Genomic DNA, 19,609 nt, shown 5'->3' on the forward strand with positions numbered 1-19,609 from the left:
AGGGGGAGCAGAGGGGGGAGACCAGGCCGGGCTCCGAAATCCCTGCAGGGAGGGGAATTCGCTGCGACCTTGGAGCTGGGAAACCTCAGAGCAGCTCTCGCATGAGGGGTGGAATCTCCAGGGATGAATTTGGGTCAATTTGAACCTAATTGTAATTAACACCTCGCTTCCATCCCAGAGCTACGCACCCTGAAAGTATGACTGCCCCTTGCTGAGCACACACTTTGTATCTTATTTATTAATTATTATTATTATTAATTATTATCGTTGCTGATCACACTCTGTATGTCCTGAAGGATTATCCCCAGGCAGATTTAGGGGATGGGATCCTGTTCCAAAATCACTTTGGATGCATTTTTGCAGTCACTGGTAATCCTTAAACACAGCCACAGTTTTCCAGTGACGTGTGCATTGATGATGTCATTTGCATTAATTCATTAATGATGTTATTCCCTGCCCTGACAGTGTGGGCCCCTCCAGTGGGGAGTGCTTTGGGATAGGATGTGGATATTTGGGAAGGGTCTCTGCAGGGTTCCCTGTGTCCCTAAATGTGTCACCCCCAGTGCAGAGGCTGCTCCGTGGAGGGTCCCCACAAAGGGAACTCCCAGAGCCAGTGACCCCACAGGGCTTGGCTTTCCTGGGGCACTGACAGACCGAGGGGGGGAGGAAAGAATTCCCTGTTTTCCAGGAGAGCTGGGGTAGTCAGCAGAGGAGGGAAGGAGTGAGGAGGAGGAGGGTTGTGATGAGAGTAAGGCAGTAATGAGAGCTCAGTCTTGGCAAATTTGGTCAAGAAATTTCTTAATAAATAAATGTATAAATAAAAAATAATAAATTTTAAAAAATTCTTAATAATGAAATTTTAATAGGACTATTCCCATTCCTTTTGAACCTTACAACCTCTCCTCAAACCCCTCCCTGCTCTGAGGGGAGGCAATCCAGGCAAATCCTGCCCCTGGTTTGAGCTCCTCCTTTCCCAGGGAACACCTGGAGCCTGCTGCTGCTCAGACACTTCCAGCAGCTGCTGTAGGCAGAATATTCTCCCTGTTCCTGCTGCCGCCTCCCTGCCCAGGGCCCAGCACAGAGCCAGCTCCAGGCTGAGCTGCGTGTGCCAGCCTCAGCCTGATGTCCCTGCTGTCCCTGTGTCCCCTCCAGGAGTGACCCAGTGTGCTCATGGAGCCCTGGGCATCTCCTGGGTTCGGCCCCACCAGCCTGGAGTGAAAACTGTGGGAAGAGAGGAGAGAGGAACGGTACAGAGAGCAGGGAAATCCAGAGCAGGGGTGGTTTTATACATTCTACACCCAATTTCTTGCTCTTTAACCCCCTTTTCCTGCTTCTGCGTGGGGACAGGGATGGGAAGAGCAGAGACATTTCAGCCTGGTCCGGGATGTTCTGCTGGCCCCACATAATTCGGCTTTTTTCTTCACCTCCTTTGGATTATGTTTCTCCACCCTCTTAACAAGAGCAGATCCCAGGAATCGTGTTGGCGTTTCCAACCAATAACTGTGAGGGCTCCAAGGCTAATTCCAGGAGAAGCTCCAGCAGCTTCCAGGAGCACCTGGATCCTGGTTTGGGAATGCCAAGCAGGATTTGTGTAATCTGGGGCGTTCCTGGTGTTTCCAACATCAATATCCCCAGTTCCCATCACTGGGAGAGAGTGGACAGATTGGGAGAGGCCAAGAGAGCAGAGAAAAGTGGGATTTGCAGCTGGAGGAGCTGGGATAACCCCGGGATAACCCTGGGATAACTCTGGGATAACCAACCCTGAGATAACCTGTTCAAACCTCTGCTGGCAGCGCCCACCTTCACACCAACAAATTCTCCACCTGCAGCTCCCCTCAATCCTCCCTTCCCTGCCTCCACCTGAATGGCGGTTTTCCGTGGCTGTTTTGGGGTTTTCTGGGGTTTTTTGGGTTTTTTGGGCGGGGAGATGCCTGCAGGGAGAGCGGGAGGTTCAGACACTGGCTAATCCTGTTAGGAAGGCAGTGGTTATTGCAGGGCTTCCAGTGGGACCCGCTAAATGAACCATAATTCTGTAATGAGATTTCCTTTTCCCGGCCAGACTAAATGTTCTTGGCCACTGGGAATAAGAGGTCGGGGAGAGGCGGGGTGGGGGGGGAGAAGGAAAAATAAAGAGAGAGGAAGAAAAAGAGGAGGGGGAGCCCGGTTCGGACTCCTCTCTCTCTCTCTCTCTCTCTGTCTGGGTTGCAGGGAAGGTTTGAAGGGCTCTGGTTCTCGTGGCTCATCCCAGCCCGGGGCCAGAGGCTGCCCCGGCCTCCCTGCGGGGCGTTGATAGGACCCTGAGAGCAAGAAAAACACCTCTGAGGTTGTGTTATCGCTCCGAAATCTGGAGAAGGCGGGAGAGACTCCTTTAGGGAGCAGCAGGGTGCCGGAGAGGGAAGGGGAAGCGGGGAAATGGGCTGTGAGGGGAAAACAGGCTCTGGAGAGGCGGGATTTCTTGGAGGGAGAGTGGAATTACACCGGGAGGGGTCCGGAGGGTGGGTGGTTCTGACTTGGAGCTGCAGCGGGGGGGGGTCAGCAGCTTCCCGGTGTGCGATCATCGCCCTGGGCTGCGCTGCTCCGATCCTGTCCTGGGTCATCCCTGGGACACCTTTGGCACCGGGCTGAAGCCAGGACAGGATGGGAGCCCTGGCCCGGGCAAACTGCGGGGTTCAGGTGAGAACTCCTGGCGGGGATTGGGGTCAGCTCAAAGATCATCAGGACCTCAAATCCCATCCCACCCCCTGCCATGGCAGGGACACCTCCCACTGTCCCAGGCCTTGGACACTGCCAGGGATCCAGGGGCAGCCACAGCTGCTCTGGGAATTCCATCCCAGCCCCCCCCCCCCCCCCACGCCCTCCCAGGGAACAATTCCTGCCCAATATCCCATTTAACTCTGCCCTCTTTCAGTTTAAAGCCATTCCCCTTGTCCTGTGTCCTTCTCCCTTGGCCACACCTTTCTCCACTGAATTTTGGGCATCTGGAAGGAACAAAATATTCCTCCAGCCAACCTCTCCCTCCTCTCCACCCCCTTCCTCCCCTCTCCCCTGGCTGTGGTGTCTCGGCCACAGGCACAGCACAACGGTGTCCATGGAAAAAGAGCTGTCCTGAATTTATCCCAAATGAGCTCCGAGGGGCAGCTCCTTCCCTTCCACTCCAGTTGTTCAGGCAGCTGCATTATTTCCATCATTCCTTCTTGGAATGAAGGGCCTGCCCACCCTCCCCAGGAACAATTTCTTCCCAATATCCCATCCAGCCCTGCCCTCTGGCAGTGGGAAGCCATTCCCTGTGTCCTGTCCCTCCAGCCCTTGTCCCCAGTCCCTCTCCAGCTCTCCTGGAGCCCCTTTAGGCCCTGAAAGGGGCTCTGAGCTCTCCCTGGAGCCTTCTGTTCTCCAGGTGAGCACCCCCAGCTCTCCCAGCCTGGCTCCAGCCCTTGGATTGTCTCTGTGGCCTCCTCTGGACTGGATCCAGCAGCTCCAGGTCCCTCCTGTGCTGGGCTCCAGTGGGTGCAGCTCTCCCACACTCCCAGTCCAGGTCCCAGCAAGGCTCCAGTGCAATCCCAGTCTCTGCCATTCCCACATCCGTCCCTTCCTCCCCCTTCAGCTGTCCCCACACTTCCCAATTTTTCCTCTTTCCACCCTGGGATGAGAAGCCTCCCTGGGGAGCAGAGTGGGGTTGGGAATGCTCCGGGCAGCCCAAGCAGCAGGGAGAGATCCAGTATTTTGTCACAGGTCTTTTCTCACTTGGTCCTGGTCCTGTGCAGTGTTTGTTTCTTTTCTTCCTGGTCTTTCTCGCTCTGATTTTTTCTGTCTCGGTGGCAAACAGGAGCCTTTGGTTTGCCAGGCCCCAGGCTGGGTCCCTCTGCCTGTGGCTGCTCCATTGGGGTGAGAGTTTTCCAGCCTTCCCCTGCTCCAGGAATTCCTGGTGGTCCTATGAAACCCCTGGGCTCTGTCTCTCATCTGGCAGGCAGCTGAGAGAAAAAAATATAAATACTTGTATAATTTTATTTTTCCCTTTGAAGTTTGGCCCTGGGGGTGCTGCAAACCTGGTGGCTCACCCTGATCCTTTCTGTGCCTTTGTTTCCCATTTCTAGATGGGAACTGGGGAGGAATTGGTTATTTTCCAGCCTTTCACGGGGCAGTGCTTCGCTGGTCCAAGGTGGCCTGGTTCTCTGTGAAGTTGTTTTTCCTGTTTGCTGTGCTTTTAGCCTCCAATCCCTCCCTTGGGCTGCATGGATGGGCACCTCCCGCTCCCAACTCCCAGGTTTTTTCCAGCCCATCAGCTGCTCCTGCTGCAAAACACCCTGAGACCAGGAGGGGAAAATAACATTGCTAAAAATAAAATAAAATAATAAAATAAGGAACAGTGGCTTGGATGCTGCCTCTCCTTGGTATCCCGAGCTCCTCCAGTTCCTGATTATCCCATAGTGGTGCAGAAAAGATTGTGGGGCTGGGTCTGTCTGGCCTGTGGGGCTCCATCCTCGTGCCCAGGCTTTTCTCCAGGCTCCAGCCTGGAATGAGCCATTCCAAGGAGCTGGAGGGTGCTGAGGTGAAAGGAAAGCCTGGAAATCAAAACAGGTGGGGCTCCTGGCAGGTTTTCCTGGCATGGAGAGACAGGATATCCCAGGATTTCACCTCCTGCTGCAAACTGGACAGGATCCAGCTGGGACCTGGGTGTGCCCCGCGTGGAATCATGGAATGGTTTGGGATGGGAGGGACCTTGAAGCTCATCCCTTCTCACCCACCCTCCACCATCCCTGCTTGCTCCAATCCCTGTCCAGTCTGGCCTTGGACACCTGCAGGGATCAGGAATCTTCTCCCTGTCTGGGATTTATCTGTGGCTGGAGGAAAACATCTTTTCATCCCCCCAAAAAGCAGCTGGGATTTCTGGGCAGCAATTCCACCCTTGTGGAGTTCCCATCACCCTCCGGATAGATCCAGAGGGGGAAATCCTCCAGATTTTAAACACAGGGACAATTTCCCTTCTCCAGCAGCACCAAAACTCTGGAAGGTTTGGGGGGTTGTTTTCCTTTTTGGGGTTCCCTTTGGCCTCCCTTTCCTAAGGGAGCCTCCAGCTGGGCTTTATCCCTGTGCCTCATCCTGACCAAAATTCACTGGGACACCTCGGAAACAGGATGGGTTTGGGAACTGAGGGAAAAGGGTGCCTGGAATGGGTGGGATGAAGCCAGGGAGCCGGGATTTGGGCTGTGGGATCTCACAAGGGGACGTCAGGGGCGGTTTTGGCTCCAGGCAAAACCTCCATCAGCCTCCTTGGAGATTCCAGCCCCGCACAGGGATGGGCACTGGTGACCCCAGGGAGCTGCTGAGCCCCAGTTCCCTCCCCTTACTGGGACCAGTCCTGCTCCCAGGAGCCTGAACTCCCAGGGGTTGCCCACGGGGCAGGATCTGGCTGTGGGAAACTTCTCCCAGGTGAATCACTGCGCTGTGTCTGCAGGGAGCCAAAAAGCTCAATATTGAGGTTTTGTATTTTATTTAGGGCCTGGCATGTCCAAATCTGCTTCTGGGGCTTCGTGCTCAGCTCTCCTGGCCGGGCTGGGGTTTGTTGGCTCAAAGCAAAGTGGGTTTTGGGCGCTGAGAAGGAGCTGTTGAATGCCTTCAAATTCCAGAAGTTTCGGTATCCCATTAAAGCCATGCCAGGAATAAATCCAAACTCCTGGCACAGCATCTGCAAACTTCTCCTCAGTTGGTGGGAAGGCTGAGCAGAGGCTTTTTGTGGGATTTGGGGAAGAAAAGGGGGGAAATCTGACAGCTCCATCTCTTGAGTTCTTGTTTGTCCCTCTTTTTTGGGAGGACTTGGGCTGTGAGAGCTCCATGGCAGCTGTTTGGGATCAGCCAGACGGGGCTGAGTTAGAGGGGAATGTCACTCAAGGCTTTTTCTTTTTTTTTTTTTCTTTTTTTTTTTTTTTTTCTTTTTAAAATTAGTATTTGGCTGGGCTGTGATCAATTTGGGAGCTGGGATTTGCCTTCCACACGGTCACCTTCTCCTTGCTCTTTGCAGACTGGAAGAAGCTGGGATACGGAATCATGGAATGGTTTGGGTGGGAAGGGACCTTAAAGTTCATCTCATTCCCACAGTCAGGGACACCTCCCACTGTCCCAGGCTGCTCCAAGCCCCATCCAACCTGGCCTTGGGCACTGCCAGGGATCCAGGGGCAGCCACAGCTTCCCTGGGAATTCCATCCCAGCCCCTCTCCACCCTCCCAGGGAACAGTTCCTCCCCAAAATCCCATCTAACCCTACTCTCACTGCTCTCTCCTCCTTGTGGGATGCCCGAATTCCCAGTTTATTGGGGTGGGTCATGGGGGCAGCAGGGAACTGGAGCCTCCTCCCTGCAGGGCAGCACGGAGAGACTTTGCTGCTTCGCCGTGGATTATTTTTATCATATTATTTTTTCCTCCTTGCTCCTCTTTAGAAATGAAGGACTCGGCAGCAGCTGTTTCTGTGCTTTTGGGTTTGCTTTGTGCTGGTTTTTTTGCAGTGAATGCTGCGCAGATTTGGCTTATCAGGCTCGTCAGGCTGCTCCAGCCCTGCCTCTCCTCCCCGGCCCTATTTACCCACAGCCCCGGTGACGCAGGGACCTTTCCTGTGTTTGTCACCACCCACCCCAAGGTGCTCCAGCGATAACTTTTCACTTCAGATTAGGGATTTGGGGCTTTTCAAAAGAGCCTTTAACCTACAGCCCTCAGAAATGTGTCACTCCATTGAAAAAAAACACCAACAATTTAAAACCTCGAAATTTACTGCTTAAGGTTGACACGAACGTGATTTTCCTGGTTTGTAATTACACCAAGGATTGATCCGAAGGTTCAAAGGTGCCGTTTGGGGGGGGGGGGGGGGGGCTGATCCCACTGGAAAGGAACGGGCTGGAAATAGGGACTCAGATGGCACGAAATCCTGGGAACTGGCTGGTTTCAGCTGGCTTTAATGATCTCGATTCCGCTGATTCCAGTGGAGTCGTGGAGCTCTGCTGCTGCTGCGAAGCATCTGCCCCCGAACCTCCAGCTGCTGGGGATGGCTCAGCTCAGACACTTGTGCTTCAAAACAGGGTTTGCATCTGAATAACCCAGGAGTGACTCGAGCCCCTTCTCAGGCTGCCAAGCGAGGTTTTAAAGAAGCAGGGCTTTTTTTCATCTAAATTACACCCCGGATTTACAAGAAGTCCTTGAACTTTGAACGCGCCCTTAAAATGATAATGAGAGCAATTTGGATTTTGATGGGGAGGTGGCAGGGCTTGGGGCTGGAGGAAATGTGACTTTTGAAGGGAAGGGGGTTCATATTTTGAAGCAGAATTTAAAAAGAAATGCAAGGGAAGACAGACAGGTCCTTCCATCCCCTGTAACAGCGATGAAACATAAATTCATCCCCCTGGAATTTCTTGTTTGTGTGCTCCCATAATCTCATTTCTTTGGTGTCTGTATGAGGCTCGAGATAGTTGAATGCCAGAAGCCAAATTCTCTCGGACTAATATCTTTTTATTAGATTTGCTGCGTGCGTGTGTGCCCACGTGTGTGAGAGAGAGATCACCCTTCATCACCTACCTCGTGCCCGAGGAGGAGGAGGAGGAGAGCGACTCCCAAGGAATCTTTCCAGCAGCGTTTTCCAACTCTGACCCCCAGGGCGGTGGCATAAAAGCCACTTTTATGTCCCAACCCAGAGGTTTGGGACAGAAATGTGGCTTTTGGTGGGGTTTCCAGGTGTCTTGTTGGATACTGGGATATTTCACGTTGTCACAGCTCTGCCTGGTCACTGAGGGCTGTGACAGCGTCTGGAAGTGGTGAGGGGCGAAGAGTTTTCCCCTACAATGCCGTGGGGGGTGAGGAGCTGGGAGCTGGCCCGGGGATGTGTTAAAAGCGAGTTGCCCTGGCCGTGAAGTCCCAGGTTTGAAGGATTTGGTCAAACCCCGGGTTTTGCTCCAAACCCGTCTTCGATGAACGCCCAACCTTTGCCCCGCGCAGAGACGACGGTGCCAGAGGATCCCCCGAAGCCCGCAAAGGCTTCCGGAGGGGACAGCGGTGCCACCTGTGCCTGTGACGGTCACAGCAGCCCTTCCCCAGCCCGCCAGAGCTCCCGGGACTCCCCAGCCTCTGCCGGGGGCTCGGGAAGAGGGAAGAGCGAAGGCTCACTGCCACCTCTAGGCAAAGCCCAGCATCGGCGCTCGCTCTAAACTGGAGCACGGGCAGACAATCCTGGGATTTGTCCCAAATCGCCGCAGTGGCAGTGCCAGACCCCGCTATCAGCTGGTGCGCGTGTGTGTGTGGTGTGTGCGCGCCGTTCCTAAAGCTTTGGTATAAATACGTTCAGCCCTTCCTTTAGCCCGGCGGGCTTTAATCCCCCGCACGCATTTCCAGCCGCATGGAAATAGAGCAGCCCAGTAACTCCCGAGCCGCGGCTGCCGCGGAGATTGGGAGATTGTGATCCCTGCCGAGGCCACGCGTTCCTAAGGATCTTAGGGAGAGCCGAGCATCCTGAGCGGCACATTCCCGGCGGATCCCAGCGGGCTGGGAGCTCCGGCGGGGGGATCCGGCTCCTCGGCACGGTCCTCACAGAGAGGTGGGTGAGGGAGAGGGGCAGCGGCAGAGGGGAAGCAGCGGGATGGGCGGGCCGGGAAGGAAATTTGGGCATTAAGTGCCGGGTTTATATTTGGTTTCTATCTCTAACCTCTGGCAGCATATGGCCGGGAGCGAGCGGCGCTGAGCTGCTTCCAGAGGAGCGAGGGGACCGGGCAGCAGCGCTGTGAGGGGCGGGGAGGCGGCTCTGCCCTCTCCTGAGCAGTTTTGGGGGAGAACTTCCCGGGCAGCACCGTCTGGATTTGCTCCCAGCTGTGGGAAAAGGGGGAAACAACTTCCATGGACGAGGCTAGCTGGGGATGGGGGGGTTCTCCAGAGCTGGCGCTGCTCTCTGGGGCTGACCGGGGAGGAGGAGGAGGAGGCAGAATGACAGGGACACCTTCCCTGGGGAGAAATCCTGTCCCCAGACGCTTCTTGCTGGAGGGATGGAGGTGCAGCCCTGTCACAGCAGGAGCTGGGCCGGGAAGGGGCTCGGTGGTGCTGGCGAGGGTCTCGCTCCTCCTTCTCCATGCACAGCCCAACCTCTGCCTCCCCAGTTGTTTGTGAGCCTCCAAGCCTTCCCTTCCCGGCTGACTCACGGCTCCCAGCTGGAGGGAAAGGCTACCTGGGGCTCCTCCCTGGCGCAGGGGGAGCACAGGACACGCTCAGGCCCGCGGCTCCCTCCCCACGGGGACACTTCGCTGCTGGCTCACACGGATTTCCGGGCAGCGGCAAAGCTCCAGGTGATCCCAAAATGAGCCTTGTCCCACCCAGTTTCCCGTGGGGAAAGGAAATTATCCTCACAGGAAGGCAGCATCCTCGCAGGTGCTGCCGTGCCCTGTCAGGATGTGTTCAAAAAAACCCAGACTGGACGTGGCACTCGGTGCCAGGGTCTGGGTGAGGTGTTGGGGTTGGGTTGGACTTGATGGTCTTGAAGGTCTCTTCCGACCTGGTGATTCTGTGAGTCTGAGTGTGATTCTGTGTGTGATTGTGTGTGTGATTCTGTGTGTGATTCTGGGTGAGATTCTGTGATTCTGGGTGAGATTCTGTGATTCTGTGTGTGATTCTGTGTGAGGTTCTGTGATTCTGTGTCAGATTCTGTGATTCTGTGTGAGATTCTGTGATTCTGTGTCAGATTCTGTGATTCTGTGTGAGATTCTGTGATTTTGTGTGAGATTCTGTGATTCTGTGTGAGATTCTGTGATTCTGTGTGTGTTTCTGTGTGAGATTCTGTGATTCTGTGTGTGATTCTGTGTGAGATTCTGTGTGTGATTCTGAGATTCTGTGATTTTGTGTGTGATTCTGTGTGTGATTGGGCCCGTGGATAAGCAGAGCTCTGCTCCCTGGGATCCTGGGCTGGGATCTGCCCTGGCAGGTGGATGGAAGAGCTGGACTTCCAAAGCCTTGTCTTGGAGTGGCACAGGGAGCCCTGCTCCCCTGGATCGGGGCTTTGCTTCCCTTGATGGGTCTACCTCACTGGCAGGAGGAGCAGGAGATGCTGGTGGCCGTGTGCTGGGGTGGCTTTGGCAGTGCAGAGTCCCCTCTGACAGGTGACATCACAGCCACCAGCCCTGCCTGCACCCCTATCCAAGGAACCCTGCTCCAGCTTCCTTGGAGCCACCTGCCCTCAGAGCCCTGCAGCTCTGAGGCTCCAAGCCGCCAGCCCTGGAAGGAGAAGGGTTTGGACTTTTCCCAGCCCGGGCTGAGCTGCCCCTGGCCAGCCTGTGCCTGGGTCGCTTGTCCTTTGTCACCGGGGTGTGCCCACTCCTCCCTGCGCGGGGCAACGCACCCTGGCCGGCGGACCAGAGCAGATGTCCTTGCTCTTAGATGAGTCCTCCTGGCTCTAAATCGGCAGAATCACGTTTTCCTTAGCCCCAGACAGTGTTACCGCCTGAGCTCTCCCGGGAGGGGCGGGACGGGGGAGGCAGCCCCGCTTCTGCTGCCGCATTTGCCCGTCCTCTCCCGCTCTCCACCTCTGCACATCTCCCGGTGTGCCGGGCAGGAACAGGGCTGCTCCGCTCCCCCTGCGCCGTGGGAAGTTCTGTAATTGAATCTCCTGCCGTGCCCTGTGTTGTTCTGTTCGCCTGCCTCTGGGGAGGCGGTGGGGCAGGCGCTGGGGCCGCCCGGGCCGGGTGGCACCGGAGCTGCCGGGCATGCACGGGCTGGGCACCTTCACCGGGCTCAGGACACCTCTCTGTGCTCCGGTGGGAGCCTCCTCCTGGGCTGGGGAGCAGGTGAACCTCCCAGCCGTGCCCGAGAGCCCGCTGGGTTTATATAATATTATATATCTATAATTGTGTGTTTGTTGTTGCCATGGGAATGAGCACAATCGCAAAGGCTGGAGGCTGATGTCAAGCCTGGGTCTGCTCTGGGCCGCGTTGGGGGCAGATAAAGAGTCAGGAGGGGAAGTGGGGTGAGGAGACCCTTTGTTCCCTGCCCCTTGTGCGGCCCGGGGGCAGCTCCGGCAGCTGAGGCGCGGGGCCGTCCCAGCAGCGCCTGGATCCGGGAGCCGGGCTGGGAGCGCTGGAAGATCCCGGAGGAACGCTGGTGTCTGCCCTGGGCACCGAGCAGGCACGGGGGGCTTCCCGCTGGCAGGAAAAGAGGGGGATTTTCAGCATAACCAGCCTGGGAGCAGGAATGTGGGGGCTGCAGCAGGGCTGGGAAGGGTCTTGGGGAGCGCTCAGCCCCTCCGTTGCCCCCCGGGGCGGGCAGAGCCCCCCACTCGCCCGGGGCGGGCTGAGTCAGGCCCGCGGGGGGTGAAGCGGAGCTTCCGAGCAACAAGTGGGGGCCGGGGGGTGTCTCGGAGCTCTTTAATTGGTGGGGGAGTTGGGGGGGGGGGGGGGTGCGATGCTCCCCGGCAAGGGGAGGGAGGGGGGAAGAAAAGCCACGCTGGAAATGAGGTTATATAAAAGATGTATGATTTGGAGAGCCGAGTGTCTCCTAATGAGGGCTGCACCGGCTCGCTCCACACCCATAAAAACCCTGGTTGGACGTCAAAGCGGATTCGTTTCGGTGATGCTGGGATAAAGGGGCGCAGCGAGGACTGGCTCCCCCCCTGCCAGCCCAGCCGAGCCCAGCGCCGCGCCGGGCTCCGTCCCTGCCCAGCCGCCGGGAGGGATGCGGGGCCGGCCGCGGGGCCGGGGCCGGGCACGGCTCGTCTCGGCCGCACGGTAGGTGCCCCCCAGCCCCGCACCGGGCGCCGCTTCTCCGGGAAACTTCGCAGGGGCTGCGGGACCGTGCGCCCCGTCGGAAGCGCCGCCGCCTCCGGGCACCGGGGCCGCGCCGCTGCGCCGTGCCCGCGGCCGGGGGACGGGGAGGCGACGGCGGGACCCTGGCAGTGAGGGCCGTGAAGGCAGCGCTGGCTCCCGGAGCGGGGGACACTCCGTGCCCGGGGAAAGCCGCCTCGCTGCTCCGGGTGACCTCGCCGAGACGCGGCTCCCATTGGCCCCGCAGCCCCAGGACCCGCTGTGGGTGTCCCCCCCACCCCGTCCCTCCGCACCCCGCAAAGTTCCTGCAGCGCCTCCGAGGCCGGCTCGCCCCGCGGCCCCGCTGAGGCGGCTGCCGGAGCCGGAGTCTCCCTCCCCCGCAACTCGGAGCAGCAAGTTGGGACGGGGCTCGGGGGCTGCACGGCGGGAGGGCACACGGCGTGCCCGGGGCAGGTGGACGGAGCGCGGGGGCGGCAGGCGGGCAGCGAGCCCGGGACGGGCGGCACCGCGCCCGGGGAGGGCAGCGAGCGCAGCCGGGGCGGGCGGGGGCCGGTGCCATCGGTGCGGAGAGGGCGGGGAGCGGCAGCGGCCGTTCTCCCGAGCGGGGTTAGACGGGCCGGTTCGTGGGGAGGGCGAGGGGGCAGTTTCAGCCTGCCGGGGGACGGCAACTTTCCCTGGGGACTCCGTTTCCCGGGAGAAGGCGGTTTCGGGGGGCGGGGGGCATTGTCCCGGGGCAGCGGCGTTGTCCCGGGTGGGTGAGGCTGATCCGCCCGCCTCGCCAGAGCTGTCCCGGGTGCTGAACTCTGCCCGCAGCGCCGGCTCTCCCGAGCCTCCGGACCCCGACGGGGACAGCTCGGGATTGCAGCAGATGCCACCGAGCCCCGCGCTGGGGTGGGGAGTGGCGCACGCCGGGTCCTGCCCTCGCTGTTTGCCCTGTCCCTGGGGGGCCGGGATGTCCCAGCTGTCCCCGGGGTGTCCTCGCTGTCACTGGGGTGGAAGCAAGACCCCCATTCGGCCCGGGGTGGGGAGGAGATCCCCAGCGCGGCTGCAGTCCTCGGGCTGGCTCCTGTCCTGTAGGGAGAACGGGAGTTCAGCCCGGATCGTTCCCCTTCCCTCTGCCCACCGAGGCGCTCTCAGGTCCCCCTGGATGAGCCGGGGATGCAGGCGGGAGTTGTTGCCGCAGGGATGGGAGGGGATGAACCCTGCTTGCCCCGCTGCTGCCTCGGCTGGGCTTGCAGCCGAAAGCTTTTGGTTCTGACTGGCAAAGCAGAGGGAGGAAAAAGAGCTCTTTGTGCAGGCACATCTGGAACATCTGGCGGCGGGGCGGGTGTGCGCTGCCCCGTCCAGCCCCGGGTCCCCGCTCAGCACCCACAGCCCAGGTGCGGACATTTTCTCCTGACGCTTCCAAGTTATGACTGTCGGGAGGAAATTCTGGCAGGCGACTTGACGACGATCTGCCGAGTCCCCGAGAAGCGGATCCGCCTCTCACTGAGATGGAGGGGAAGTGTCTCCTTCCTTCCTTCCTTCCTTCCCGGGGGAGCAGGGGCTGTCTGGCACGGGAGATGGGGGAGATCGCAGGGGCAGCTGCAGCAGTAGGGGGGCTCGGCTGCTTTGAACACCGGCTCCTCTTCCTCACCCACATTCCCAGGTGCCGGCAGCTCCGGCAGACGGGAATCTACAGGGATGATCACACAGAAGCTGCAGGGAGGCTTTGGGAGCAGAGGGGAAATCACTCTCCCAGGAATTTCTACCTTGCGCCTTTTGTGGGTTATCATTTTCTGTTCAAGGTCTCAGTGGGGAAGCCTCATTTAAAGAATTTAGGTTTGCATCAGCAATTTCCTCCTCCCTCTCTTTTCTCCCAGCTCGTATTTCCCAGAATATTTCCTTAAAGATGCCACAAACTCAGGCACAGACTCCGCAGTTTCAAATGTTTGCAAACAAACTCCGGGTGCGGAGTTTCTTCCCACGCAGCCGTGGGGTTGGAGGGGGTAATTCCCTGCTCAGGTACCCGCTGTGGGAGAAGCATCACAGCCCCTCCGGAGCCCAGGAGAGGGACAATTCCTCGTGCCCTTTTGGATTCTGTTCATTCTCCCTGCCAGCGCCACAACTGAGAGCGAGAGGCCATCTTAGGCAGAGGGGTTTGGGCTGAATCCTCCTTGGAATTCTCACTTGGAATTAACGTTGTGTGGCTGCTCACGGGGAGGGCTTGGTCCTCCCTCGCCCTCAGGGCCATTTTGGCCCTGTCAGATTTTTTTCCCCCCCTGCTCCCTGCTTTGCTTGTGTATTTTGTCTTTTCCATTTCAGTGGTGTGTCTGTACAAAGGCTTAGGAAATCTGCCAGATTCCCTAAATCAGTGCCTGAAAACAACTATTTTTAGTAACTGGTAAGTCACATGAGCTCAGCTCGCATAGATTAGCATTTACCTTTCCCGAGTAACAAGGATATTGTTTGATACTTGTTGATACCATCAATTTTCCCCTAAAGAAACCCAACCCCGATAACGAGGGGCCGGGTTGGAGCGGCGGCTCGGCGCGGAGCTCAGATGCCTTTGTTCTGCTCCCACTGCTCTGATCGTATCTGTGCGTTAAATCAGATCTATAGATGCAATCTGATCCCTCCAAAAATAAATGTATTGTGTCCCGAAGAGGCTGTGAGCCACAGGCTGGCTGAGGCTGGATAAATCATGCTCGTTGCAAATGAGCCCTGATGGGCTGTGTGTGATAAGGGACCCTGGGTTGTCACCATCCCTGCGGGATCTGGCTCGGGGTGTGGCTGTGGGAATGTCACCCAGATGTCACCAGGGTGGTGGCTCTGTATGCGGAGCATGGAAACCTGGAAGTTCCGTGTGTGTTCCTACAAAAACGGGGGCAGTGATGCCAAGGAAACGCTTTCCGTGGCTTCTCCTCTCTGTGACAATCCCAAAATGCTTAACGAGATCTAGCAATGCCCTTCTAGGGGAGGCTCGTCTTAATCCCATTTTCCAGAGTTTCAGGCTTATGTTCCCAGACGTGCTGGAAACGTGCAGCTCCTTCTGGCTTTCAAAGGCCGGGGAGCTCAGTGTTCTCCCAGCAGGGATTATCCTTCATCCCCAAAGGCAGCAAATGGAGCAGCATCACTGCCACATCTGGGCCGAGGGCTCCGAGCTGGCCCTGGGGTGACAGCCTGCCCCAAATGCCAGCAGCGAGGAGCAGGGACTTGGGGACCCAAAATCCTCTCCTTTGGCATAGGGAAAATCTGTTTCAGGATAGGGGCTGGGGCTGCCTCAGCTTCCACAGGGAAGGGGGAAACCCCAGGGATGGATGGGGTCCGTTTCCATTCCTCTCCCACACACACTCCTGGGTTTCTTGCCACATCCCTGTTCAGGGATGCTGGAGGGGCGAGGATGATGAGGCTGGTGCTGCTTCCAGGGAACAGCCTCTCTTCCACCTGCAGCACCTTTAGCAAATCCAGGAGGCAGGAAATTCCACATCATCTCCGCACCTGAATCCTGCCGGAATTAGAGTCAGAGCCCTTGTAGGACAAGGAGCGGGTCCCAGGAGGCCCCTGGAGAAGTTTGCCGCTGTTGTTGGTACTATGGCAACAAGTGCTAATGGAGAGCATGGACAGAAACTCGGGGGAACAAATTATCCTCGATTTTCCCCTGGCACGTCCCTGAGGATGCCGAGGCAAAGAGGGCGAGAGCTCTGCTGTGTGTCAGACTCATCCGCGGGGGGGGTGAGCAATCCTAACCCTGCACCTTCCCGTGGTGGTGACAATGCTCAGGAGGAGACCCCAGAGCTGTCCCACGGACAGAATTTCACTGGGGTCTGGCTGGGGGCTCGGGGCTTGTGCCTCCAGGAGCCTGATCTTCTCCCCAGGGTTTTAAACAGGGATATGAGTCACTCCTTAGAAAACCAGGGCCAGCAGGATTTACTGGAAAATTTAGTGCTGCACAAGAAGGATTTTGGGGTGTCAGCAGCAAAGGAGGGGACGTGAGTGGCTGAAAAGGACCAGGAGTGCATTCCTGGATGGACTCAGAGCCGGGAGCTCCATCCCTGACTTTATTGATGCTCGCTGGCAGCTCCGGGGCTATTACAGCTCCAGCCAACCTGCTGTGATTTTTGAATTTTCTTTTTCTTTTGTTTTTCCCTAAATGGAGCCCCAGTTCCCCTCTCGTGCTGCGATTGGGTTGCCAGACCATCCATCAAGTGGCTTTTTCTCATTTATTTCCTCCCTACCTATTTTGTCTTCCAGGACAAAGTGGCGGTGTGTTAACACCGCTCCAATTTGTCACGCTGGAGCCACTGGTGTAATTCCAAGTCTCTCAGAAAATTGATGGTGGTGGAATTGAGGTTTTTACAGATGGGCCAAGCCCTAATAAGAACATCAGTTTGAGATGGGGCGAGCGGCGGAATTGACGCTTTTATCTAAATTCTGTTGGAGCCACACACCACAGGCACCGGGAAAATATTGTAGGAAACAGCAAAAGAGGAATGGCAGGCGTGGTGCAGAAATCTGCTCAGTCCTGAACTCCAAATTACAACAAAACCCGGGTTCTGGCAGCCAAAGAAAAAGGGGGATTTTGTCAACACAGTTGTCTTGGCAACACTAAAATGCATTTGGCGCGGTCTGCTCGGGTTGTGTCGGGTGGGGAGAACGGGAGGGGCTCCAATAAATTGCAGGAAAGTTTTGTGGTGGCTCTGCCTCCTCCAGCACTTTTGTCCCGTGATCAGGAGTGTGCCGGACGCTGGTCTGAAGGGGATGGGATAGGATCAGATCAGAGAAAATGGAAAATTTATGTTGGAGAAGATCTACAATGATAATTTTAGCTGCCTAGACATTCCGGTGGCTGTTGTGCCAGCAGGACCAGGCTTTCCTTGGCTCTTTCATTCCCTTGAGAGGGGATGGACACCAAACCCAGTGCCAGGAGTTGGATAAATGTGCAGGTCCAGGGGCTTTGGGGCAGATTTATCCCAACATGAGCAAAGAGTTGTGGCTTGTTTTCCAGGAAACAACCCCTGATTAGAGGCAGATGAACCCTCTTGGAGTCTGGCCATGGATTTATTTCTATCAGAAGCAAGGATTTATCTGCTTAACTGCTCTTCCTGCAGGAACAGGAACGTTTTGGGTGCAGACAGCCACAGGGAGGTGCGGGGGTCTTCAGGGTGGAGCCCTTGGCATTCCATCCTTTTGGCAGTGTCCTTCCAGAGCCTGCTGGTGTCCAGCTCGGGTCAGCAGGCACTGGCACCAAGGCATTGTACAGATGGCAAAGTGCCTCGTTCCGGCCGCTCCTGGTGGAAATCAGCTTCACTGGGGGCGAAGGCAAAGTGCCAGCCCAGCTGGAATAATGATTCCCAAGCAGACGTGCTGGGAATGGGAAGGGAGAGGCAGAGCCATCGTTTGGCTTTGAAGGGAAAAGGTCTCGCCCTTCCTGGGTGGATTTGGGGAAGGCTGAGGCGAGGTGTATGACTCCAGCTGCAGGTGATGCCTTGAGAGGCTACCTAGAACAGAGGCCAGACAGAGTTAAAAGAATTAAGTAGGTATTTATTAAGAGCTTCAAAGGATGCACCTGGGGCAGTGCAAAGCCTCGCAGAGGCTACACCCAAGGTGGATGATGGTCCCGAGTTTCTCTGTAGAAATAAGCTTGGTCTCTCTGCGTATCAAAGGTTGATTGTCCAATTACAGCTTCAGGTAATGAAGTCATATTCCCTCAGTTTCCTCCACCCTGATTCAATTTTGTTTCTACTTTTCGGACCTGAGGCTGTGTTGGTGACCTTGGTTCCCAGGCCTGGAAGGATTGTTTGGTCTGACCAAAATGGGATGAGAGCTGACTAGCATTCTATACAGAATTCAGAGTTGCATCTGAAAAATATAAAAGCTAAAACTTAAGGCATCAGAGGAACACTGCCTGAGTATTCCCAGGATTAAGAGGCCGTGGACAAGGAGACACTGGGTGGGGATGGAGCGTGGAGCTGCTGGCACCGGCGAGCTGCCTGCCAGGGAATCACTGGAACGCTCCATTTTCGGAGGCACAGCCATGCAGGTTTACAGGAACTGTGCATATGTTGCATCCCAGCGCTCCTCATCCCATCCTCCGATGCTCCGTGGGTCGTAAAAATTAAATGGGCATAAATCCATCAGCGCTGGGGATCTTCCTCGAGCGCTATAAATCCCACGAAAGCTAATTAAGGAGGACAATGGTGCCCATTTAAAGCTGGCACAGGGATGCAGGAGCCATTATCGCTGGGAAAACAGGGCTCCAAATGGATCTGTGAGGCCGAGGGCAGCGCGGGGCGGCCGCGCCGAGGGGCACAGCCGGCGGCTCTTGCCTGGCACGGGGAGGAGATTGTGTTAAAGGCCCCCGAGATTGATTTCTCCTCCTTTTGCTTCGCCTTGGAAATCAAATCATCCCGTTAACGTTTGTGCCGGAGTTCGTTCTTGGAATGTCATCTGGCAGCTCAAGGAGCTCCTGGCGGGGTTTGTTTGTTGAGGCAGCGCTTTGGTCGCTGCCGGAGGGGAGCCGGCTCTGCTGCTCTTCCCTGAAAGCCTCCAGAGGAGGGACGTTCCCAGGGAATGCTGTTGGGATCGGGGTTGAGGCTTGCCTGGGGCGCTGCCCCTCTGCAGGGTTTGTTGCTCTCCTGTAGCTTGAGTTGGGTTTATGCTTTGGGAAGGGCAGGGAAACTGAGGCGGGAGTGGGATGCACCATCTGTGGTTTATTCCAGCAGGGTGGCCCGGCAGGGAGCTGAGCCTGGCTTTGCTGATGGATTTGCCATCTCCCGGCTCTCTCTGGGGGTGAAATAAATGTTCTTACCCTGGTGAAACCCCGTTCTGCTCTCACTGTTTTAAGGAGTTAGACGTGACACCTGCAGTAACTTTTAAATGACTGACGTGGCTCTGGGGTCCATAAATCAGAGTCCTCATGGTGCTGAGAGGGAAAAGTGGGAATCTGTGGGCTCACAGAGCCCAGCACAGCTCAGCCACCCACAGGGTTGAAGTGCTTAGCTTCCATGTGAAACGTGTCCCCTCTGGAATCAGAGCTGGGACACCCCGGAGCTGGGACAGGAGAGCCCTCGCCCTCCTGGGGGAGTCTTCTGAGCACTCCTGGTGTCTCCCGCCTCCCTGAACTTCTCCCTCTCCCTCCTCTCTCCAGGCTGAGTTTGTGCAGGGCTTTCCAGCTGGAAAATAGTCGGACTCAACGATCTTTAAGATTATTTTCTGACGCAAATGATTGCCATGATTCTGTGAGAATCCTTATCCAGCTATTCCCTAAAGGAGCAGGAGGCTGAGGGGCTTAGAGCCTGTCTGCCCTCCCTCTCCTTGGCTGTCCCTCTCCTTTCTGGCTTTTTTCTGACCTTCCTGACTCTGAGGAGCAGCAGAAAAAAAAGGACAAATCCCTGGATGGGTGTTGAGGTATCACTTAAAATCCACTTTTTTCTTCTCATCCCTTTTGTAAGGAATGCTGACGTGTCAGTGGGTTTGGGGTCAGGGAACAATGAGCACCTAGAATTGCTGGTGTTCCATGGGATTGCCGGCTGGGGATGAACACGCACACAAGAAATGACAAGCTTTTCCATGGAAATAGCTGGAAATTATCCTGGTGGGAGCAGAGTGAGGCATTAAACACCGGGGTTTCTTTCCAGCGAGCTCAGCAAGTCCCGCTGTAAGGTCGAGCGGGGCTGAAGGACGTGCACGGTGCCCTCCAGCTGTGCAGCATCTGCCCGTGTGAGCGGCTGGGGACGGCCGGCAGTGGCAGGGAGCCGTGCCAGGCCGTGCCCAGGGTGGCTTTGCCCTCTGAGACGGGCACGGTGCAGACACAGACCTCTCCCAGGGGGAGGGCTCGGTGGGCGCTGTGCTGCTGAT

This window comes from Chamaea fasciata, unplaced genomic scaffold (genome assembly GCF_029207755.1).
Source record: "Chamaea fasciata isolate MVZ Bird 193981 ecotype frontalis unplaced genomic scaffold, bChaFas1.0.hap1 SCAF_18, whole genome shotgun sequence".
Lineage (NCBI taxonomy): Eukaryota > Metazoa > Chordata > Aves > Passeriformes > Sylviidae > Chamaea > Chamaea fasciata.